Source organism: Lissotriton vulgaris, chromosome 1_1, assembly GCF_964263255.1.
Source record: "Lissotriton vulgaris chromosome 1_1, aLisVul1.2, whole genome shotgun sequence".
Lineage (NCBI taxonomy): Eukaryota > Metazoa > Chordata > Amphibia > Caudata > Salamandridae > Lissotriton > Lissotriton vulgaris.
Genome location: NC_141685.1, coordinates 886,004,501 through 886,026,037, shown reverse-complemented (window position 1 = coordinate 886,026,037; position 21,537 = coordinate 886,004,501). Strand labels below are relative to the sequence as shown.

General features: G+C 46.8%; 1 protein-coding gene and 1 long non-coding RNA gene across 5 annotated transcripts in view; one reads left to right on the top strand and one right to left on the bottom strand.

The window, feature by feature from the left end:
* LOC147748107 (serine hydrolase-like protein) overlaps positions 1–11,287 on the bottom strand; it is a 107,469-nt gene extending 96,182 nt beyond the window's left edge. For all 4 annotated transcript variants that reach the window (XM_086958753.1, XM_086958760.1, XM_086958764.1 and 1 more), the window contains exon 1: positions 11,149–11,287. The gene's annotated coding sequence lies outside the window, so the exon portion shown is untranslated. The remainder of the gene's footprint in view (positions 1–11,148) is intronic.
* The window catches only part of LOC147748106 (uncharacterized), a 261,843-nt gene continuing 251,591 nt past the window's right edge, over positions 11,286–21,537 (top strand). The window contains exon 1 of the long non-coding RNA XR_015308646.1: positions 11,286–11,412. This is a non-coding gene — a long non-coding RNA (uncharacterized LOC147748106). The remainder of the gene's footprint in view (positions 11,413–21,537) is intronic.

The following is a 21,537-nucleotide window of genomic DNA, read 5'->3' as shown; positions in this document are numbered from 1 at the left end:
TGGTCAGTGAGGCATCAGTTGGTTAGTTTCTCAAAAACCTTGGCCGGGTATGGTAGAAGGGAGATGAGCCTGTAGTTGGAAAGCGTGGCAGGGTCAGCAGATGTTTTCTTGAGCAGGAACAGGACAGTGGGTCGTTTCCAGGTGTACAGGAATATGGCTGAGATTATGGAGGCATTGAGGGTGGGTGTTAGAGCTTTGTTGGCCTGTAGGAGTCCTAGGTGAAGGTCGTGGTGGGGCCAAGGATCGGATGGGTCCCCCGAGTGGATGCTCTTCAAGGTAGTGGTGGTTTTGACTGTGGTGATGGAAAATCATGAGGTCCGGGCTTGTTCTTGGCCCATGATGCAAAGTAGAGGAGTGATGTGGTTCATTTAGGGTTGAAGATGAAGTACATGAAGGTAATTTTGTTACACAAAAATTCCAAGGGCTTGTTGCAAAGGTCTTGAGAGGAGGTGATGTTGCTGGAGGTGGCCGGGGGTGCGTTAACATTTTTGATGATGGTGAACATTTCTATGCTGCTGGTGTTTGTACAGGGGCTGATACGGTCTGCAAAAGCTGAGGGTCTGCTGTTCCATATCTGCTAGTGGTAGCTCCGTAGGGCAGATATGAAGATGTCTTTACCCATTGTGTCCGACTTGTTCTCCATTTGTGCTCCTGTTGCTTGCAGTGGCGTTTTGTGTGCCTGAATTTCTCTGTGTACTAGCTGGCCTGCGGTCAAGCTTTTGCTGTTGGGTAGCACTTGAGGGTAGCCAGGATATGGGTGCATGCTGTGATCCAGTCACTGAGGTTCTTGGTGGGTTTCAGCAAGTTGCTTGTGTGCTCAGGCTGTTGCGTGGAGAGGGCTGAAGCTCAATCTTCTTCTGTGATCACTTTCAGCAGCGGCAGACAGATTCTGTGGTGGTAGTTATGTGGTGGTACGGGATGGGTATGCTGAAACTGATGATGGACACTTCCAACTTTTTTAATGCACTGCACCCTTCTCTATAGAGTGCATAGGGCCTGCCTTAGGGGTGACGTACACATGCATTAAAAAGGTAGTTTTAGGGCTGGCAAGGGGTTTATTTTGCCACGTCGAATTGGCAGTTTGTAACTGCATACAGGTTGCAACAGTAGACCTGAAACATATTTTAAGGAGCTACTTAAGTGGTTTGTCCAATGAATGCTACTGGCCCATCAGTTGCAGTTAATTTACCAGCCACAGGTATATGGTATACCACTTTACTAGAGACTTATAAGTCAAATAAATGTGCTAATCAGATGTAAGCCAATTTTACAATTTTTGAGGAAGTGAGCACAAGCATATTAGCACTGTGTAGCAGTGGTAAAGTGCACAGAGTCCTGTGGCCAAAAAAACAAATTCAGCAAAACAGGAGGGTAGAAGGCAAAATGTTTCGGTTAAGACCACCCTAAGGCTGACGGATCTAACAGTGCCCACTTACTGACAATCCCTTGGACCAAAACAAATCTAGATACAGGCATATGTCTGAATAGTAAAAGTCAAAACACTACAGAGTTCGTCGTTCAGTTTATTTATTTTATTTATTTATTTATTATTACATTTATTAAGCGCACAGCTACCCGGAGGTTTCCCGGCGCTAGAGCAAACTGAACGGTGAAAAGAGGAAGGGACATTAGTTGTTAAAAAGCCATGTTTTTATTCCTTTACGGAATTTCAGAAAGCATGATTCCGTGCGCAAGGGTTGAGGAAGAGAATTCCATAAGGATGGGGCCAGCAGGGCAAACGAGCGGCCACCCATTTTGGCTCTGTTGATGCGTGGAATTTTAAATTTGTTTTGTGACGAGGACCTGAGTGTACGGGGGGGAACATATTGCTGGACTAGAGCAGCAAGATAGCGCGGGGCTCTATCAGTCATGATTTTATGCATGTAGCAGAGTGCTTTAAAGTGCACTCTGCTTTCAATGCGCAACCAGTGCAGGTTACGCCTGTGATGAGTGACCGATGATCTTGCGGGAAGGTGACAAATCAGACGAACTGCCATATTTTGAACCACTTGGTATTTTCTGGTTACCTCTTTGGCAGCACCTAAGAGCAGGATGTTCCCATAGTCCAGGCGTGAGATGACAAGGGCCTGGACAACGGTCCTCAAAGTGTCTGTAGGCAGCATCCAAGTGATCTTTCTCAGCCACCTGATGATGGTAGTGCAGGTGGCCGCAACTTTCACAACATGATGTTTGAAAGTAAGTTGGTTATCGAAGATCACACCGAGGTTGCGGGCAGACACTGATGGAATGGGTAGGGGACCCATCTCCGGAGGCCAATGGTGAGGGCCCCAGAGAGAGGTGTCGGGTCCAAACAGAAGCAGCTCTGTTTTATCCCCGTTGAGCTTCAGTTTGTGCTTCAACATCCAGTCCGATATATGCTTTAGTCCAATTTGGAGAGAGGAGGAAGGGAGGTTTTTGTTAGTGGAAAGTGAATAGATGACTTGAGTGTCATCAGCGTAGGAGTAAATTGTGAGACCAGCCTGTTCGGCCAAGAACGCAAGAGGCCTTACGTACAGGTTAAAGAAAAGGGGGCTGAGGATAGAGCCCTGGGGAACACCGTGAGAAGAAGGAAAGATGGATGATACAGAGGTAGAAGAAAAAACCTGAAACGTGCGATCAGACAAAAAGTTAGCAATCCATGCCAGGGCGGCACCACCAACACCAACTGCCTCCAGGGTGGATAATAAGATGGAATGGGAGACGGTGTCAAAAGCGGCACTCAAATCAAGCAAGATGAGTGCCACCGTCTCACCATTGTCCACTTGGCGCCTGATGGTTTCTGACACGCCAAGGAGAGTAGTTTCCGTGGAGAAACCAGCCCTGAAACCGGACTGAGATCCATGGAGAAAATTGGAGGATTCAACAAAAGCGCTAAGTAAGGAATTAACATGTTTCTCCAAAATCTTGGAGAAACAGGAAAGCAAAGAAATAGGGCGAAAGTTGGAAGGATTGTTCGGATCAGCATTGGCCTTCTTTAATGGTGGTACCACCATTGCGTGCTTCCATTCATTCGGAACAGTCGCTTCTACCAATGAGGCGTTGAGGACATCCAAAATAATGTGGAGTGGAACTGGGTCGAGGGAGCCCAGAACTTGAGGGGGGAGAGGGTCAAGGGGAGAGCCAGATTTGATGTCCTGAAGGTATTTTTTTAAGAGCGCAGGGGAAATGGGATCCCAAGAGAGCAATAAAGGAGTGGTAGGCAAGGAACAAGGAGGATTAACCAGGGGCGCGACATGGGTAGGGGTAGCAGAAGTGGAATTAAAAATGGCATAGATTTTGTCTATCTTTTCCCGGAAAAAATTAGCTAGAGCATTACACTGTGCAGTGTCTAAGCAGGGGTCTTTCGGAACTGAGGAAGCACCAGAGAGCTCCTTAACAATTTTAAACAGGGCCTTGGGCCTGTTTTGAGCTGTAAGTATGGTGTTGTTGGCAAAGTTAGCTCTAGCAGTGTCACATGCCGCGTGGTAGGATTTAAGAGCGGATCTATAGTTAGCTTTGTGCTCGGGGTTATACTTTGCACGCCAAATACGTTCAAGCTTTTTGCAATTGGATTTTTCAAGGCGTAAAGAGTCGTTAAACCAGGGCGCCGGGGGGTGATGAATTTGAGTTTTATTTTTTTGGGTAGGTAGGCAGGAATCCAAGGCTGTGGTTAACCATGATGTAATTGTGGGTAACTCTTTGATCGTTATATTAGAACCTGACGGGGTAGAGTTGGCCAGAAAAGAGTTAAATCTGTCAAGGTCTAGACGTTTCCAGTTCCTACTAGTTTTGTGGGTAAGATCTGGCCTGGAAGTGTCAGCTGTACATATTTTAACAGAGAATTTAACTAAAAAATGATCTGACCAAAGAACAGGGGTAGAGGATTGATAGGAAATGGTCGTCAGATTGGAAATGATAGGGTCTAAGAGGTTACCGGCCTTATGAGTAGGGTCGGAATTATAGAGATGCAGGTCAAGAGCTTCAAGATCTTGTAAGAGACGTTGAGCAATAGCACACGAGACAGAATTAAAATGAATATTTAAATCCCCAACAATAGTAAAATTAGTGGATTGTGCTAATAGAGGAGCAATGAGTTCAGGAAGTGCAGTAGCCCAACCGCTCACTGATCCCGGTGGACGGTAAATCAAGATGCCTGTTAAGGTAAATTGGGGGGAAAGAGTTAATTTGAACAGGCCCGCCTCACAGTCAGGGAAGTCGAGATCTTCCCATTTACAGGAGAACTCTCTTTTGTAAATAACAGCAATTCCTCCACCGTCTTTAAGCGCTCGGTTTCTCCCAACGTAGGTATAATCATTGGGGAGAGCCATGGTGATATCTGGTCCAGAGCTATCATTCAGCCATGTTTCGGTCACAAACAGAGCAGCAGGACGATCTGACTCCAAGAGGTCGAAGATATCTCTCTTATGTTTGGAGAGCGATCTACTGTTAATGCTAATGAAGGTTAGTTCTGAAGAGTAATTGTGTGAGGTGGGACGTACATTACACGCAGGGACGGGTAAATTCCAGAACGAGGACGACATACTGTCAGTGCTAGATTCAAAAGAGTCCAGGGCCAGGGAGCAGTGGGAGCAAACAGTAGGGGCATATTGACAGTTTAACACAGTATGCGAAGGGCAAATTGATCCCCGCAGCAGCAGGAGAGCGGATCTAGAGTATGAAAGAGGAATTTGTGTAAAGGGGCTAGGCCCTGGGCCCGTGCTGGCGCGGACGGGCGCAGACGGGCAGGACTTTGGCACGACTTCGGCGCGAAGTCGGCGCTCCCGCTGCGCTCGTCCGCTGCGCTTCCGCCATTGTGTCATTAAGTACACAAGAGGAAAGAACCACTAGACCGCTCACCTGCCAATTAGCCAGCAGGGCGGAAGTGGGGATGCAGGGCGGAAGTAAGTGAGCGCTCGTATGGCCACCGCCGCTGCAAACGGCACAAGCCGTGGCGGATCGGTGCCAGGAGCCGGGGACAGCAAAATTCAAGTAAAATATGCAGGTAAGATTACAGGACGTTGCGCCAAGGGAGGCGATCAAAATATAAACGTTGCGCCGAGATCGGCGATCAATAACAGAATGGAGCCGGTGTGCCCATTAAGATCAGCACACTACATTCAAAGCGGTAGCGCTGAAAAGCGCTAAACCACAATAGTGCAAATGCAGTTTTAAAATGATTAAAAAGAATCCAGTCACACACGAAGCCAAACCAGCCTCTCTCACCAGCAGTTTGACTGTGGCGGGCAGGACGCTCATCTCTACATAACGAGATTTTAGGGGTCCAACCTCTGTGGACAGTGGGAGCCCATTGACAGCTCTCTGTTGGAATTAATTGCTCATGCAGTAATATTGATTTCCTCTGGAACATGAGAGACGACAAGGCGCTCCAAGCCAATCGCACAGCAAAAATGAGATTCTCACAAGCTCTTCTGTCTTAACCAATCTTTGTTTTATTCAATCATTTCCTTCTTTCAACAAATTTCACTGTTCACGGTAAGACTGACGGTTGTCCCAATTATTTCAAATGAAGCAATTATGCCCATCCGGGCTTTTTACGGCATCACGTGGGATCACCTAAGGCCCGGATGGGCATAATTGCTTCATTTGAAATAATTGAGACAACCGTCAGTCTTACCGTGAACAGTGAAATTTGTTGGACCCCTAAAATCTCGTTATGTAGAGATGAGCGTTCTGCCCGCCACAGTCAAACTGAACGACGAACTCTGTAGTGTCAGTCAGACGTATTCAACATCGCTTTGGAGCAGGTTACATTGGCTGGAAACAGCTGAAGAAGGGCTGCCTGAAGCCTGATGATGCCTGCTGAGCACAAAAGAGGCTTCCTTGGGGTCAGTGAAGATCCGAGTTTTGCCCTGCAATGAGAAGCGTAGACGAACTGGATGTAGCATAGCATAGGAGATGTCAAGTTCCTGCAGTTTCTTCTTGACAGGAGCAAACTTCCGTTTGGCACACTTTGGATGAAGTCAGGAAAAAAGGACAGTCATCCCCTCATAGGTAAGAGTGTGCCTCTCCTTCACCAGGCGTATGATGGTGTCCAGACCCCAATAATTAGGCAGCTTGGCAATGCTAGGCAGTGGGGCGCCCCTGGAATCAGATGAGGGCCCAACGCTGGGGCGCCCTTCCCACTATAAACATGTTGGAGAGAGAGTTCGAGCCAAAGAGGTCACACACTAATTTTTCAACATAGTCCTCTATTCGTTCTACCCTTCAATGTAGACTCTGCAATGCCCAAAATACGTAGATTGCTTCTACAAAAGCATGCCTCCAAATCGTCCCTTTTAATTTTATTTTATTCATCTCCTTTGCCATTTCTTTGAGCAGGAAATTGCTTGGTCCAAGTCATCCTCGACCCCCGGGATTCTTTGTTCAGTGCGATCTTTGCACATTTGATGTCCGTCCAAGCGCTCCTTCATGTCCCCCATGCATGCGGTTGAGGGAGTCAATTTTTTAGTCAATGGTGGAAAGGCTAGTTTTCATCTCTTTCAGGAGGGCAGAAACCTCAGACTAGGTGATATAGCTGCACTCTGCTGCACTCTCCCCACAAGTAACCTGCTCAGCCTCCAATATCAGTTTAGGACCTCTGTGGAATTCAAAAGTGAGCCGAGCTTGCTTGTCCATTTTGCCCATGGCTTGGGGTACAGTGAAATGCAGGAATACCACCAAGGCAGATGGGGCCTACAACAAGCCAGGCGACAGTAGGCAGAGGTAGGCTCCAGTCAGTAATCACCCAGACACATGGCATAGAAAGGTGCAGCCAAAGGCAGATCAAACGCAGCAGCGAGGGGCTCAGTCAGCAGCAGGAGACCAGCACACATTTAACAACTGAGCAGATAGGCCAACAGTCACAGGAGCTCAGTATAAAGGACTGGCCAATGTGTAAATAGTCTGAGGTGATGCCAGTTCCCTCATTAGGGGGAGCTAACCATCCATATAAAGGATGGACTCTCCAAAGGCCCATGTGGCAAGCTGTTGGTCAAAGCACCGTGTGGGCACTCCTCATCACTTATATCGAGCAGACGTGGCCTCCAAGGCACACAGCAAATGGCGGCAGGATCTAATGAACCCGCCACTGTAGGCTCCTGCTGAAAATCATCTCTGGATTGGGAGATACCGCAGTGAGCCCACAATGCCCTGGCACTACCGGTAGTCTCCGCCAAGCGAGGTGCGCAACTGTGTCCTCGCAACGGCCACTGCCCAAAGAGCGAACAACCCTCGGAGCAGACTCACTTCCTCCAGATCAAGGGCTACCATGCCGCCTCGGGCTAGCCTTCCTGGCATGGGCTGCCTCTCTGGTTCTGGGCCGCAGATCAGTTCAGCTAGGATGGTAGCAGCATGTCCTGTAGGATCGGTTTGGAGTAGTTGTGTGCCAGCCCTCAGAGCTGATCTACTTAGCCGCCATCTTTCTCACAGGCTCTCTAGCACCCCTCCCCAGAATGCAAACATTTAGAGGGTTGCCCCGACTGTCATACATAAAAGGACTACTGGACACTGCCCTTCCAGCTCTCCCCATTGGTACTCAGTATTAAATATTGTTAGCAGCAGAGAGGAGAAAGCAGAAGTCTCAGCTTCTGTATCTATCCAAACAGGTGCTCAGAAAGGCAGGATGTGTTCGCCAGAGCAGTATCCTGCCTCATGTCCCACTAGCCTACATGTCTGAACGCAGCTGATCAAATCTCGCACAAAGTTGCTTCTCTGATCTCTCCTTTTACAATTCTTGGGACACAGGAAGCTGTGCTGAAATCCCCAAACGTACCCCTTCATTCCTTGGGACATCTTCATGGAACGCAAAAGATGGGGATATGAGAAAGGCATTTGGGCCTGGCAGAGAGGTTCAGTTACAAGCCCAGCTCCTTAAACAGGAGGAGAGACAGGAGCAGGGAAGATTTCTATATGTTTTTATGTTCTTTCCAAGGAACAGATTTACTTTAGGGATGACGTTCTTTCCCTAAAGTGGATTTTCATTTATTTGGCCATATGAGAAATATAAAAGGCACATGATAAACACACGGCCTTAAAGTACCAGCCTAAAGAAATAAGATATGGGGAGTTGGAAAGCACATGCAGCTATGTCCCTGCAGTGCTTTAGTATACGTGTAGAATCTAAAGGAGCTGAAACCAAAATCCTCCTAAAGCTGTCTCTAGTTAGATTGCAAAAAGGAAAACAGCTGGTGTTGACCAATGTAAAGAAAAGAAGTAAGAGTGATGATGAAACCAACCAATGGGCTAGCTTGAAGCCCTTGTTTTGTGTTTTGTTTCCCAGTAACAAAAGATCTCACAAGCGCCAAGTTGTGGCTGCCAATACTGATTTATAATTTTACAAACCTGGACCTAGTGGGCAAAGAATAAGGGGGATCAGTGAAGAAGTGACAGAGGTTGTCAGAGATGTAAATATATTCTTTCTTCTTGCTCAGAATCCAAAGGTGCCAAATGAAGTTGATGTGACAAGAAGCAACCTCTAGATTGTGTCATATCAAAACTCCTCCATGCATGCCCCTATCACTTGTTTGTAATCTTAATTACTCTTATTTTATCTCTGACCACACCAGTAAAACAGAAAGTCACTACATGTGTCTGTGTTATCAAATACACACTTCCCAAACCCTCTGCTTTCCTTTAAGAACTGAATGCATTTTGAGAGTTGTAATCGGGAGTCTCCAAGGCTGGTCTTTGCTTTTACAGGTCAGTGGATTCTGGAATTTGTGGTCTTGGTTCTTTTAATTGAGCCAATTTGACCCTCGCCTACCATCCTCCAGGACCACTTCCATCCTTCTGCAACTTCATTGTCTCCCCTAGCCATAGACTCCAACTACTACATTCTCCTCTGCAACCTCAAATATAGATCAACGACCACAATGAGATCAACACAACCAACCTTACAGCATGAACATCATCAGACTCACCCAGCTCGTACATGCCCCCATGCACACTGCCGGACACACGCTAGACCCCCTTTTCACCTCCGGGGACCGCATCAGGTATAGCCACACCACTGACCTCACATGGACCGACCACTCCATTGTCCACTTCAACATCCCCAGCTCACGGACCTCCGCCCCCAGTCTGCCCACTGCCCCCCACCGTAGCTGGAGCAAAGTCTCAAAGGACACATGGATCAACACCCTTTAACCACCCACCACATTACCTCCAACAAGCTAGACCATACGTCACAAACTTCAACAATTGGATTTCCGACTGCACCAACAGCATCACTCTCATCGGCAGCAATATCCAAGGAAGGTCCACCAACCAGGCTAGCTGGTACACTGAAGACCTCAGAACCGCTAAACAACAGTGTAAATAACTAGAAAGTAGATAGTGCACAGCAAGAATACAACCGACTAGACCGCTTCAAAGACAGCCCGCAATCTCTACCACAGACAGTTGAGGGAATTAAAAAAAAGGCCTTAGCCTCATGCATCGAATCAATCTCCAATAGCAGCAAAGAACTCTTCAACATTCTCAAAGAATTCTACTACCCCTCACCTGCAACAAACAACATTACCCCCTCACAGGAACTCTGCGACAACCTTGCAAACTTCTTGACAAGATCTCCAATGGCTACCGAAACTTCAAACCTACATCCAAGCCCCCCAATTTCTTCAAGCAACACAACAACCCTGCTACCACCACAGACATCCCCCCTAACCAAATGGAGCCAGCTTGCCCCACAGGACACTGCCTCCATCATAAACTTGGTCCACTGAGAGAACGCGAACCAAACCATGCCCTCACCACATCTTTAACCTAGGCAAAGCCACAATCAGTCACTTACTCACAACCTTGTTCAACAGCTCAATTGCCACAGCCACCTTCCCTGAGGAATGGAGATACGCAGAAGTCAACCCCCTACTAAATAAACCACTGGCAGACCCCAGCAAATTCAACAACTACCGACCAATCTCTCTGCTTCCGTTTCCGGCCAAAGTATTAGATAATGCCATCAACAAACAACTCTACTCATACCTGTAACGGAGCCTTATCTCCAGCCGACTGCAATATGGAAACGCTCTCTACGCAGGGATCGTTACTCACCTCCTCCTCCGACTACAGACCATACAGAACACCGCCTGACTCCCCCTGGATCTTCCTAGATGAACCCACATCATCCCCTACGTCAGGGAACCCTACTGGCTTCCTGTACAGAAAATATGCCAGTTACAAGACCCATGCATGCAAGACCCTACACAACTGAGGACCCGACGACTTGAATCATCGCTTGAACTTACATCAACCCACCAGACACCTCCGCCCCGTGTCCCTTTATCTAACCTTCCCCCCCCCACATCCGACATAGCAGATACGAAGGTCGCTCTTTCTCCTACCTAGCAGCGAAGATATGGAACAAACTACCCTTTCATCTACGGACCTCCCCATCTCTTGCAGAGTTGCGAAAGACCCTGAAGACCTGGCTATTCGGCTAATCAACTGGACCCTGCCAGCACCTGGATACCCTCATGGGTGACAAGAAGCGCTCTATAAATATACTGACTGATTGATTGACCAACACACTTAAAAACAACTGTTTTTTGCTTAGAATTCAGTGACTGGTAGTCTTATTCATCCCACTATAACACTAACCTAACTAGTCACGCATACACCTGCAAGATCTGGCAAAGATGTAATAACGATACTTAAAAATATTGTCCAGAAATAGAAAAGTGGTATACATGTGACACAAGGCTACCTGGTCACTCTACCAATGTCATCTCTAATGCCGTTGGGACAAATTGCTAAAATAAATAATTGCACTGTATCAACTGGTTACGTACCTAGGGTTGCCACCTTCCAAGAGAAAAATACCGGGTATTCATGGTGTTTTTTAAGAGTCTTCGAAGTCTTAGGCATGTTACTAAGTAGGACTTTAAACAAAATCGAAAGTATTTATTTGTAACGTGACTTTTCTGCCATTCTTTGCTTTAATTATCAAACAAAGATCGCTAACACAGCCCCAGAACACAGTTAAAAGTGTTTTTCAATGTATATTGCCGTTTGAAGTATGTACAGATAAGATCTAAAAGTTCCGGTTTTAGAGGTGAATTTGATTATTTTTCTGCCGTCCGGGGCATTAAAATACTGGTGATGTCGGTAGAAAACCGGCCAAGTGGCGATCCCACGTTTAGCACATCTCGACCCCAGAAAGGGTCGACTTACCTGTGAAGGGTTTCGGGAAGGTGATGACGACCACTCCCACTTATCATCCAATCAGCACGCAAGACTTCGGGGGCGCCCACCCAGGCAACCAACGCGCTGCAATAAGTGAAAGTGAGCTCGAGGAAATCACGGACAGTTCAGACCGGGGCTGGCAAACATGACGTAAGATGTGAAAACTTCGTGAATCGACTAGCTCAAACAAAACGAGGCGGGGAGTGGGCAGAAGTACGAAATCCGAAGCAAAGTTGGCAATGCCTGCGGCAGGTAGGAATAAGAGCACTGCTTTCTATTTATTTAAGCAGTTAAGATCCTAAGTTGAATCTGGGATTCAATGTAAAGGTTGCCTCGCAGGCAAAGGACTCAATTACTCTTTATTTTGAAAATGCATTTATGTTATTTACATCTGCTACCTAATATTTGTTTTCAAATGTTATCTAGCATGCGTCATAAACCCATATCTCTGGAAACCTGTGGATGAACTTCTAGTTTAATATGGCCGCCGAGCCACTAACTTTGGAATTAAAAGGGGTTGAACAGCTGAGCTAGCTGTCGTTTCTACGCATGTGTGGCAGCTATTTGCGTACGCGCGGTTATAGGTGGGGTGAAAGAAAGTGTTTACTCTGAACGCACGGCAGTGCATTTATTTGAGCCGTATTCCATTTATATATGAGAAACAGACCACTATGTAAATTTGGTGTTAGAATCAGCGTCGCTGCTGCATTCCCCAGATGGAAAGAAATGCTACTGGACGGTTGCATAGCTGCCAAGGTTTCAGATTGCTTATGTGTGACATTTACGTAATTTCAGTGTAATTATTAGTGACAATTAACGTCTATGAGTGACACTTTCTCTCAAGCAATGGAGATGAGGTCCCGAATATTTTGCTCACTTGAGCTCACCATGCCAGAATTTATTTGGCAGGGCTCACGATGCAGGGTTGCGTTCTTGGGGGAAACCGGGCTAGTGCCAGGAGGGTCAAGGGTGAGCGGCAGGGAGGTGAATAGTGAATGTCAAGAGGGACAAGGGTGACTGTCAGGCCATGGGGGTGAAAGGTGATTGCCAGAGAGGTGAGGAGTAAGTGCTAGGGAGATGAGACGTAAGAGTCAGGAGGGTCTGGTCATGGGGTGTGTGGCAAGCTCGAGGGCCATGCGGTTGTGCCCCAGCTAGGTAGGCAGCACGGGCAGGGGGGTAGCTGGAGGCTGTTGAGGTGTTAATGTGGTCCGAGAGTGGATGGCGCACCCTCTCACACTTTATTTATTTTATTTATTTATTTATGCGTTTTTATATAGCGCGGACTTTACCAGAAGGTGTCCGAGTGCTTCACAATAGGAACATAACTGATACATGAGAACATTACAAGTGAGCAAAATACAAAAGCAAACGTTACATTAAATGAAGCAAAAATGACAATTGTGTGCCAACAAAATACAAGAGGTAGCAAACAGTGCATTACAAAAGTGACAATCGTGAGCCAACAAAATACAAGAGGTAGCAAACGGTGCATTACAGGAGGAAAAAGTGACGTGTGCCGGTTACAAAAGCGTACAAAATAAACATAGAGGTATAATACTGCAATATATGGAGGACACTCAAGCACAAGAACAAATGTTACGTAGGCACTGGTGGCACTTGTGCAGGTATCGAAAACAAACAAATGTAAGAGGTAGAAAACAGTGTGTTACAAGAGAAAGTGACGGGTGCATGTTACACACGAGTACCAAACACAGGTAGAAGGATAATACTGCAATAAATGGCAGACTCTCAAACCACAAGACCACACTGGGAAGACACTTCCATAGTCATGTAAAGTAGATTTTTCTATAATGGAAGGGTTTCCTTCAGATAATAGAGAGGGCATGGATTACATTTGGAAGTGTCTTTGAAGGAGGAGAACTTTGTGGTCAGTTTTGAAGGCCTGGGAGGAGGTGGTGGTCCGGAGCTGAGGCGGAAGTGAGTTCCAGATTCTCACTGCGCTGCCTGAAAAGGATTGGGCTATCGATCTTTCCTTCTTGAAAGTGGGAGGTTCAAGCAGTAGATTTTCCGCATTTCGTGATGGTCTAGAGCCTCCAGAGAGTTTCAGTTTATTCGCCAGGTAGCGCGGAGAGGAGGAGTGCAAGGCTTTGTGGGTGATGCAGGCAGTCTTGTAGATAGCTCTAGCCTCGATGGGAAGTCAGCGGAGGGTGGATAACATGGGAGTGATGTGGTCGCTTCTTTTGGCCCCAAAAATGAAACAAGCTGCTGAATGGAGAACAGACTTAAGGGGGGACAAGTGGGATTTGGGGAGGCCAGTCAGAAGAGAATTGCAGTAGTCCAGTCTGGAGAGGACCAGCGATTGGACCAGGGTTTTAAGGTCATGCTCCGGGAAGAAGCGACGAATCCCCCAAAGAAGGCGCAGTTGGTATCGGGCAGACTTTGCAATTGAATTAATGTGGGAGAGTAGATTGAGTTTTGTGTAGAGTATGACACCAAGGGATTTTGCGCTGTCGACAATGATGGGTTTATTGTTCAGCAGATTCATCTGGTCCATCCATGATTGAACCGGGGGAGGAGAAAGTGAGGAGGAGAGGAGGAGGAATTCAGTTTTGGAGGGATTCAGAATCAGTTGATGTGTTGACATCCAGTCGAGGGTAGAGCTTACGACGGAGAGATCGTGAGTGGAGGCAACCTTGAGGTAGATTTGAGTGTCGTCTGCGTAGAGATGATAGTTGACCCCAGATTTACTTAGGAGATATCCCAGAGGTTCCAAATAGAGATTGAACAACGTGGGTGCAAGAATAGAGCCTTGGGTAACACCTTGACCCACCGCCAAAGGAGATGAAAGACTGTCCGCTATTTTGATCATTTGGGATCTATCAGAAAGGAAAGAAGCAAACCGTTTAAGCACAGTGCCCTCCATGCCCATTCTCTGTTGAAGAGTGTTGAGGAGGGTGTTGTGATTGACAGTGTCAAAGGCTGCCGAAAGGTCAAGGAGAATTAGAAGACAAGACCCCCCCCGAGTCTTGTATTCGCAGCGCGTCATCGATCACTTGCAGCAGGGCAGTTTCAGTGCTGCAGTTTTGGATGAAGCCAGACTGAAAATTGTCAAGAAAATCATTGTCCTTGATATGACGAGAGAGTTGTTTCGCAACACATCTTTCTGTGATCATCGCAAGAAAGGGTAGGTTAGTGATAGGGCGGAAGTTGTTGAGGTCATTCGCATCCGCAGTGGGTTTTTTAAGCGGAGGAGTGAGCTGCCCAGTTTTTAAGGAAACAGGAAGGGAGCCTTGACAGAGGGAGAGGTTGACCAGAGTGGTCCAATAGGGAAGAGAATGGGTATAGAAGTCAATGGCAATGGCACTAGGGATGTGGTCGAGCGAGTGGTTGGAGGGCTTTGTTTCGAGGATGCACTTGAGGAGGACATCTTCAGAGATGGGGTCGAAGTTCTGCCAAATGGGTAGTGATTTGTGCTCCGCTGGAGGGGTAGGATGAGCGACCTGAACCACAAGTGATTTCACTTTTTTGTCAAAGAATACAGTGAAATCAGCAGCTTTCTTTGTAGAATCCTCCAATTTGGAGGTTGGGGGAGAGTAGTTAGTATTCTTGATGAGATCAAATAGTTTTTTGGGTCTATTTTTGGCTGCGTCAAGGAGGGTTCTGAAGTGTGATGCTTTCTCGAGGAAGATGTGCTTGTGGTACTTGGATCTTGCTGAACGAAGCGTAGCCAAATTATCGGTGGAGGGTGCTTGCCTCCATTGTTTCTCCAGGAGTCTTAGGTGCTTCCTTTCTTCATATAGGGATTTGTTGAACCAGGGTGCTGAGGGAATGAGCCTTTTCTTTTTGCTTTGGAGAGGAGCGACGCTATTGAGTTCGATTGCAAGGACTGAGAGGCATTGTCTGGGGTGACGACTTCTCACCTGGGGCTTCGCTGATAACTTGCCCCCTGCTCCTAGAGCCTGTGCGTGGCTCTAGGAGTAACCAAATTTGCCCCGTGTTGCAGCGGCCTGCAACTGCGGCGCCACTGTGAGCTTCCAGACAAAAACAAATGGCACAGGTAGGCGGGGGCCCCACTCGGGGGATCGTGAGACCTAAATGCGTGCCCCCACAGTAGAGCGTCTCGCCCTCTGGCGAGCCCGCTCAGCAGAGGTGCCCCCAAAGCAGGCGGTATGGGCAGGAGGGGGGCGGGCACCGGCAATGTTCACCTTCAAGCTCCCCTCCCCTTTGTACCCGAGCCTTACTCACCGGGCTCTCCTGTGCTTCCTCCGTTTGGAGCCTCTCTTCCTTTTTCGAGCGCCACCGCGGGGAAATAGACGCGGTGTCTCGGGGTCCGACACGGCTTCCCTCGCTGCCGGAAGGCCGACGTCCTGCTGGGCGGCTCTCACCCCGACAGCCGTACGTCCCGGGCTGATCCTGGTGCCCGTGCAACGCCAGATCTCCTCCCTGCTTCCTGGCCAACACCTCACTTCACCCGGCTGCCTCCTTCACATCGCCGGACTGGATCAGCTGCACACGGGGCTCTCTCCTCCACACGGGAGCCCCGCCAGCCACCGCAGTACTTCTCCGTGGCTCCCTCGGCACCACTGGGCTCTCCCTCACAGCACGGGAGCCCCGGGTGCAATTGCCGATCTACTTCACGTTTCAGGAGCATGGGGTGGACTCCCGTCCGCTTCCTGCTTCCTACTGTCTTGCGGCCTCACCCACGTCAGCAAGAGGCTGCCTGACTTCCCGCTAAGTCCGGGCTGCGGCGGCAATTTTCATGGTGCAAAAATGAGGGGAAGGCTCCCTCAAGAGCATTTAAAGTTAGTATGCAGGGTGGGCACCCGCTAGGACGCTAATAAGCGGGATGGGCACCCGCAGTTATTATACTTAACAAGCGTAAACACGAAGGAACTAAGCCCCGTCCTTTTCAGATTGGGGGGCGTGTTTTGGACTAATGACATCACAGAGAGAAAGAACATGAAAAAACACGCCCCTCATCCGAAATGGACAGGGCTTAAAGTGACACTCAAAGCTCTTCTCCAATGGTTGGCCGCCGTTTAGGACGCCAGCCAATGGAGAAGAGCTGGCTTGTTTAAGCTCCATACTAGAAGACATAAAATCTCGCCAGCGAGACTGCGCAAGCGCAGCCTAGGATAGCCGAGACCTAAAAAGCACCACAGAATTGAACCGAGGATACAGAATAATAAAAATGGGGGCAATATTGGTCTCCTCTTCACAGCTGCCAGCCAAAAAAACAGGGTGTTGTGGAGGACTCTGATTCTGGTGGATCAGAATTTTTAAGAGTCAATTTTTCATAAAACTTTTTGTTGCAGTTGTGTGTGTGGTTGTTTTTGTGTGTGTGGTTGTGGGTGTGGTTGTAGGTGTGGATATGGTTGTGTGTGTGGTTGTGATTGTGTGTGGTTGGATGTGGTTGTGTGTGTGTCTGGTCATGTGTGGTTGTGGGTGTGGTTGTGTGTGTGTGTGTGTGGTTGTGTGTGTCTGGTTGTGTGTGTGTGGTTGTGTGCGTGGCTGTGTGCGTGGCTGTGTGCGTGGCTGTGTGTGTGGCTGTGTGTGTCTGTGTGTGGCTGTGGGAGTTTGTGTGGTTGTTTGGTGTGTGTGGTTGTTTTGTGTGTGTGTGTGTGTGTGTGTGGTTGTGTGTGTGCGGTTGTGTGGGTGTGGTTGTGTGTGTGGTTGGGTGTGTGTGTGGTTGGGTGTGGTTGTGATCGTGTGTGTGGTTGTGTGTGCGGTTGTGTGGTTGTGTATGTGTGGTTGTGTTGAGTGTGTGGTTATGTGTGTGGGTGTGGTTGTGTGTGTAGTTGAGTGTGTGGTTGTGTGTGGTTTTGTGTGTGTGTGGTTTTGTGTGGTTGTGTGTGTGGGTGTGGTTGTGTGTGGTTGTGTGTGTGTGAGTGTGCGTACTGTAATCCATGCAAGTTGCGTGTTGGGAGCAATTAAATTAGGGCTGATACCAATTTGTATAGTTGGTAGGCATTGATGAGCAGAGTAAATTATTGGTTGTGCACGGAAGAGACTACAAAGTTTGAGACCAATAAGTTTATTCGTAAGACTAATAATAATAAGACTATTTTGATGCAACTCAAAAAAGTTTGGACACCATGGTAATTTACATTTGGATTCAAACGAAAGTGAAAGTGATTGATTGGACGGAGGCAGAGGGGAAAGCACGGGAAATAAAAACAAGCAACTTAATGACCTGTGACGGAGGAGACAGATGGCGCCTGCGTGCGTGCACGCTCGCGTGAACGCAAGCGTGTAGCACTCCAGTAGCACTTTGAAAACTCACCTACTAAATGTCTCGACCAGACCAGCACATGTGCTGGATCAAGCGAGACCTAAAAAGCATTTGCAATGCAATTGATCTCGCCTTTGGGGCCTTATATGAATTTAGCTAGGCAGCACGTTAGCCTGGGTGCTGAAACAGCTTCTGTTCTTTAACATGGAGGGAAAGTAAGCACAAAACTGTGAACACGTCCGGTATGGAAACACATGGAGAGAAATACTGCCTATCAGCGGCAAATGGTATAGTCCAAAGCTATGTTTTTAAAATAAAATCAAGGCCTTTGGTGGTCATATCACTAAAAATACAAGATTTGAAAAAAATAGTATTGTCTACTGGTGCTCGTGGAAGACAAGTTACTAAGGCCTGGAATCTAGGGAATGCTAAAGTGATTCTGTTTTTTTACTGACCTCTCCTGGTCTTTTTCTATCGAGAAAGTTAAATGGAGGCAGTTGCCACAAAAATAAAAAAGAAAGCCCCATAGCAGAAAACAGTTCTGATATTTTCCTGATCTCTAGTGGTCGTGTTCTATCAAAACAGTTAAATAGAGACAGTTGAACAGAAAAAAAGGTCCCTAAGCAAAAGCAGAAGCAGACATGTCCTGTGCCTGATCTCCAGAGCCCATAAAATACATACAACAGATCTTCCAGACAGTGCACCTGCTGTCTAGGCTCGACCTAAAAAGGTGGGTCAGTGGACTATACTTAGCAGACACGGCCACGCAATTGCCAGGAGAGACACACTTTGTCAATTATACCTTTATTTCACCCCAGGAGGAACGGGGCAGTACCTACCCAGCTGATGCTAGAAGAGGCCTACAGATGTTTCCATCGCAGTTAATGCCTCACAGGCAGTACTACTCCATACGTGCCTTTCTTGCTGATGCAGGGCATGCCAAGAGGACAGTGCGGGACCACTGGGCGGAACTCTGCCTGGGGGAGGAAGGACTACAGACTCTAGGAGACCTATATCATGATGGACAGATATCACCCTTAGACGTCGTAGCAGATAAGGAGGGCCTACCATGGGGTCAGTTCCTACTACATACCTCGCTGATTTGCAGCGCTGTGGGTGGACATAACACAAAAACCCATAACTCAGCTCACCATCCAATACATAAATGTGATGGGCATGGAGAGACACCTTACGTAGTGGTTTCCTGAATCGCTAAGAGCACACGCAGTGCAACCACTGACATCCCTGGGACACTGATCTTCACCGGCCGTGTATGGATAGAGAATGGGCAGCCATAATAGAATGACCCACGCACATCCCTAGAGATGCCAGATTTGACCTCATACAATATTTTATAATGCACAGCGTTTACCTGACACCAGCCAAAATAAACAAATACTTCAAGCGCACCAACACCCATTGCCCCAGGTGTAATCTGGGAGACGCAGATTTATTGCACATGCTATGGGGCTGTACCGCTCTCACTCCTTACTGGGAGGCTGTTGTCACTTACGTATCAGACTGCAATGGACGTGGAGTAGAAGGCACCTGGGATGTGTGCCTCCTGTGCCTCTATCTCAGATCCAAAAAACACAAAGTAACATCTAGGTTTATAGACCTGCGGCTACTTGCAGTAAACGCTTGCCTGGAAGATGTGTAAATTGCCTACATAAGGCTTCATGAGTCCAAACAGGGGGAAGGGACACCTTTAGTCAAACGTACTTCACAGATACTCCCTCACTCAAGCTCTTGGCTCCGAGCCATGATGGGCTATTCCCCAAGCGAGGCAGTAGCTTTGAAGTAAGTGTGACTAAAGACATCCCATCCTCCCATTTGGACCCATGAAGCCTTATTTAGGCAATTTACATATCTTCCAAACATAACAACTAATCAGTTCTGTATGTATATGTATTTTTATTTTTCCTAGCATGCAGTGGCATTTCAACTAAGTGTTGACAGGAGTGGTATCACAGAGTAGCAATCCTTGGTCCTGAAGAATAGCCTTGGGGTAGGGCTCGAAACATGTAAACCTTAGAAACTCAGGAACATAATTCCATGAGTTTCGACTTTCCCCATTTTGAAACCATACTGGATAGAGGAACTAATAAAATATTTTCCCTACTAGCCAGGTACCTTTTATCTTCTACAATCCCCCTCCCCCTATTTGTCTCTTCGTCTTTTCTAGACAACAGCAAAAAGTTCTCCCATGTAACTCGTAGGCCGCAGTACACCCCATTCCACAGCAGAACCCGAAGAACCCAATGATGAAGCATGCCACCACGGTGAAACTTTTGTGTGTGAGGGTTAACTAATGAAAACTTTCTGTTTTCCAAATAACACCTGAAATGGAAAGGCAGTCCCAAAAGACGGATGCGCTCTCTTTGTTTACAGTAAAGTTAATTCTAACCTTAATCACTGATGGTGTTGCAAATGTATTACAAACTTCAATTCGTTCTACAGCAAATAATCAGAAGACAGACTGAATATGAGGTCCAACTTCACTGCGGCAGACATGCGACAAAAGAGGAGGGACAGAGGAACAGTACCTCTACATACGTATTCAGGGCATTATTTGGCTGGACTGTGTTGTTTCTTAACCATCCACACAAAGGGAATTGTAGTTTTTTTTGTGTGAAGCTGCTGGAGAGAATAAATAAAGTTATGCATAATGCTTGCGTCCTTAGTAGGATTGAAAGTTTCCTTCACTTTTGCTAGGAACTTTTTAATTACGTGCTGAAAGGTACAGATCAGTCTCCACTTATCTGCCTGTCTTTGTGATAGATTACTGTTTAGCAATGACTCGACGTCAAATCTACAAAGTACTCGTTTGTTACTGCAGACCTCTACTGAAGGCCTGTGCGCAGCCATTAACAGCTGATCAAGTGTAGGTGGTTTTACTCAGCATAGTCTGATCATGCTTCCTCCTTGCAGAACTTGGCCTCATAGAAACATCAGCATTTTCCCAGTCCAAGACCATACATTCCTTTGCAACCTAAGGTATCCGGTTCACTCTACTGAGTAACAGGTTTGTATGGTTTGCCCTGTCTCTACAGAGTACAACGTGTACTGTTCCTCCCCTGTTGAATTAGACACTGAGTCCACAGGAGGCGCCCCGCATTTTTGAAGAGCTGTTCCCCCACAGTGTACAAGTACCCAAAATGACTACACCCTTTCATACAAATCTATGACTGATGGTTTCTGGCAGCCTCCCATAGCGTTGATGCACAGGCCTTCATGAAGTCTAAGGACTAAGTCAGAAGGTGAAATATTTGACCAGGGTGAAGTTGGTTGGTGTATCCGACCTGTGTTCCATCACCATCAAAGTCAAATTGCTTGCTACTAGGTTCCGCGCTACTTGGTGCTATTTTTACTTCAAACTTTAAAAATTCATATCTCCGGTTCCCCTTATTGGATTTTTGGCATTTTGCCTATTAAATTTTACTCTATTTTACTAATTCGTTTTAGGATTTTTACTGTTTGCATTTCGACTTTATTAATGTTGTTGTCCTTCATAAATACTTTACACATTGCTTTTTTCTCTGTGCCATATGTACCAATTGGTTCAGCTCACGTTTATTTATTGACTTTAGCGATTTACCCTGACATGGACTGTGATTATTACTTGAGGTGATTACAGAGTAGCCCTTGAACAGCAGCCCAATTTCTTACATCTTGTGCATTAGGGCGACATGTTCGAATGGCATCTATGGCATTTCCTCTGGTGTGTGTTGTTGAGTGAAACATCTTGTGGAGCATCTAGGGTACCCAATAAATGTGGTACATAATGATTTGGACAGTAAGAATCTAGCATTTCTAGACTGCGTTTTCATGTATCCTATAGCTTATATAACTTTAGACCTGTTTGAATTTTAACAAAACTTTAAAAAAATAAAAATCGTCCTCCTCAGCTCCTTCTAGAAGGTTTCGGGTGATCTTGATATTTCCATATAGAATTTTAGACCGCAATTCAAGAGAATGTCTAAACAGAATTACACAAAATTGAGCAGAATGCAAGCTCTTTAAAGTGTGCTTTTTGTAATTTGCTGTAAATCTGTTAATCTGTTTTTGAAAAATTAAGGTTACAAAATAGAGCTATCTGGGTGGGACATGTCCAGATATGCTATCATTGCTTACTTTGAAGAAGACTAGTCAATCCTGATTGGCTGGTCACAATCTGATCAATA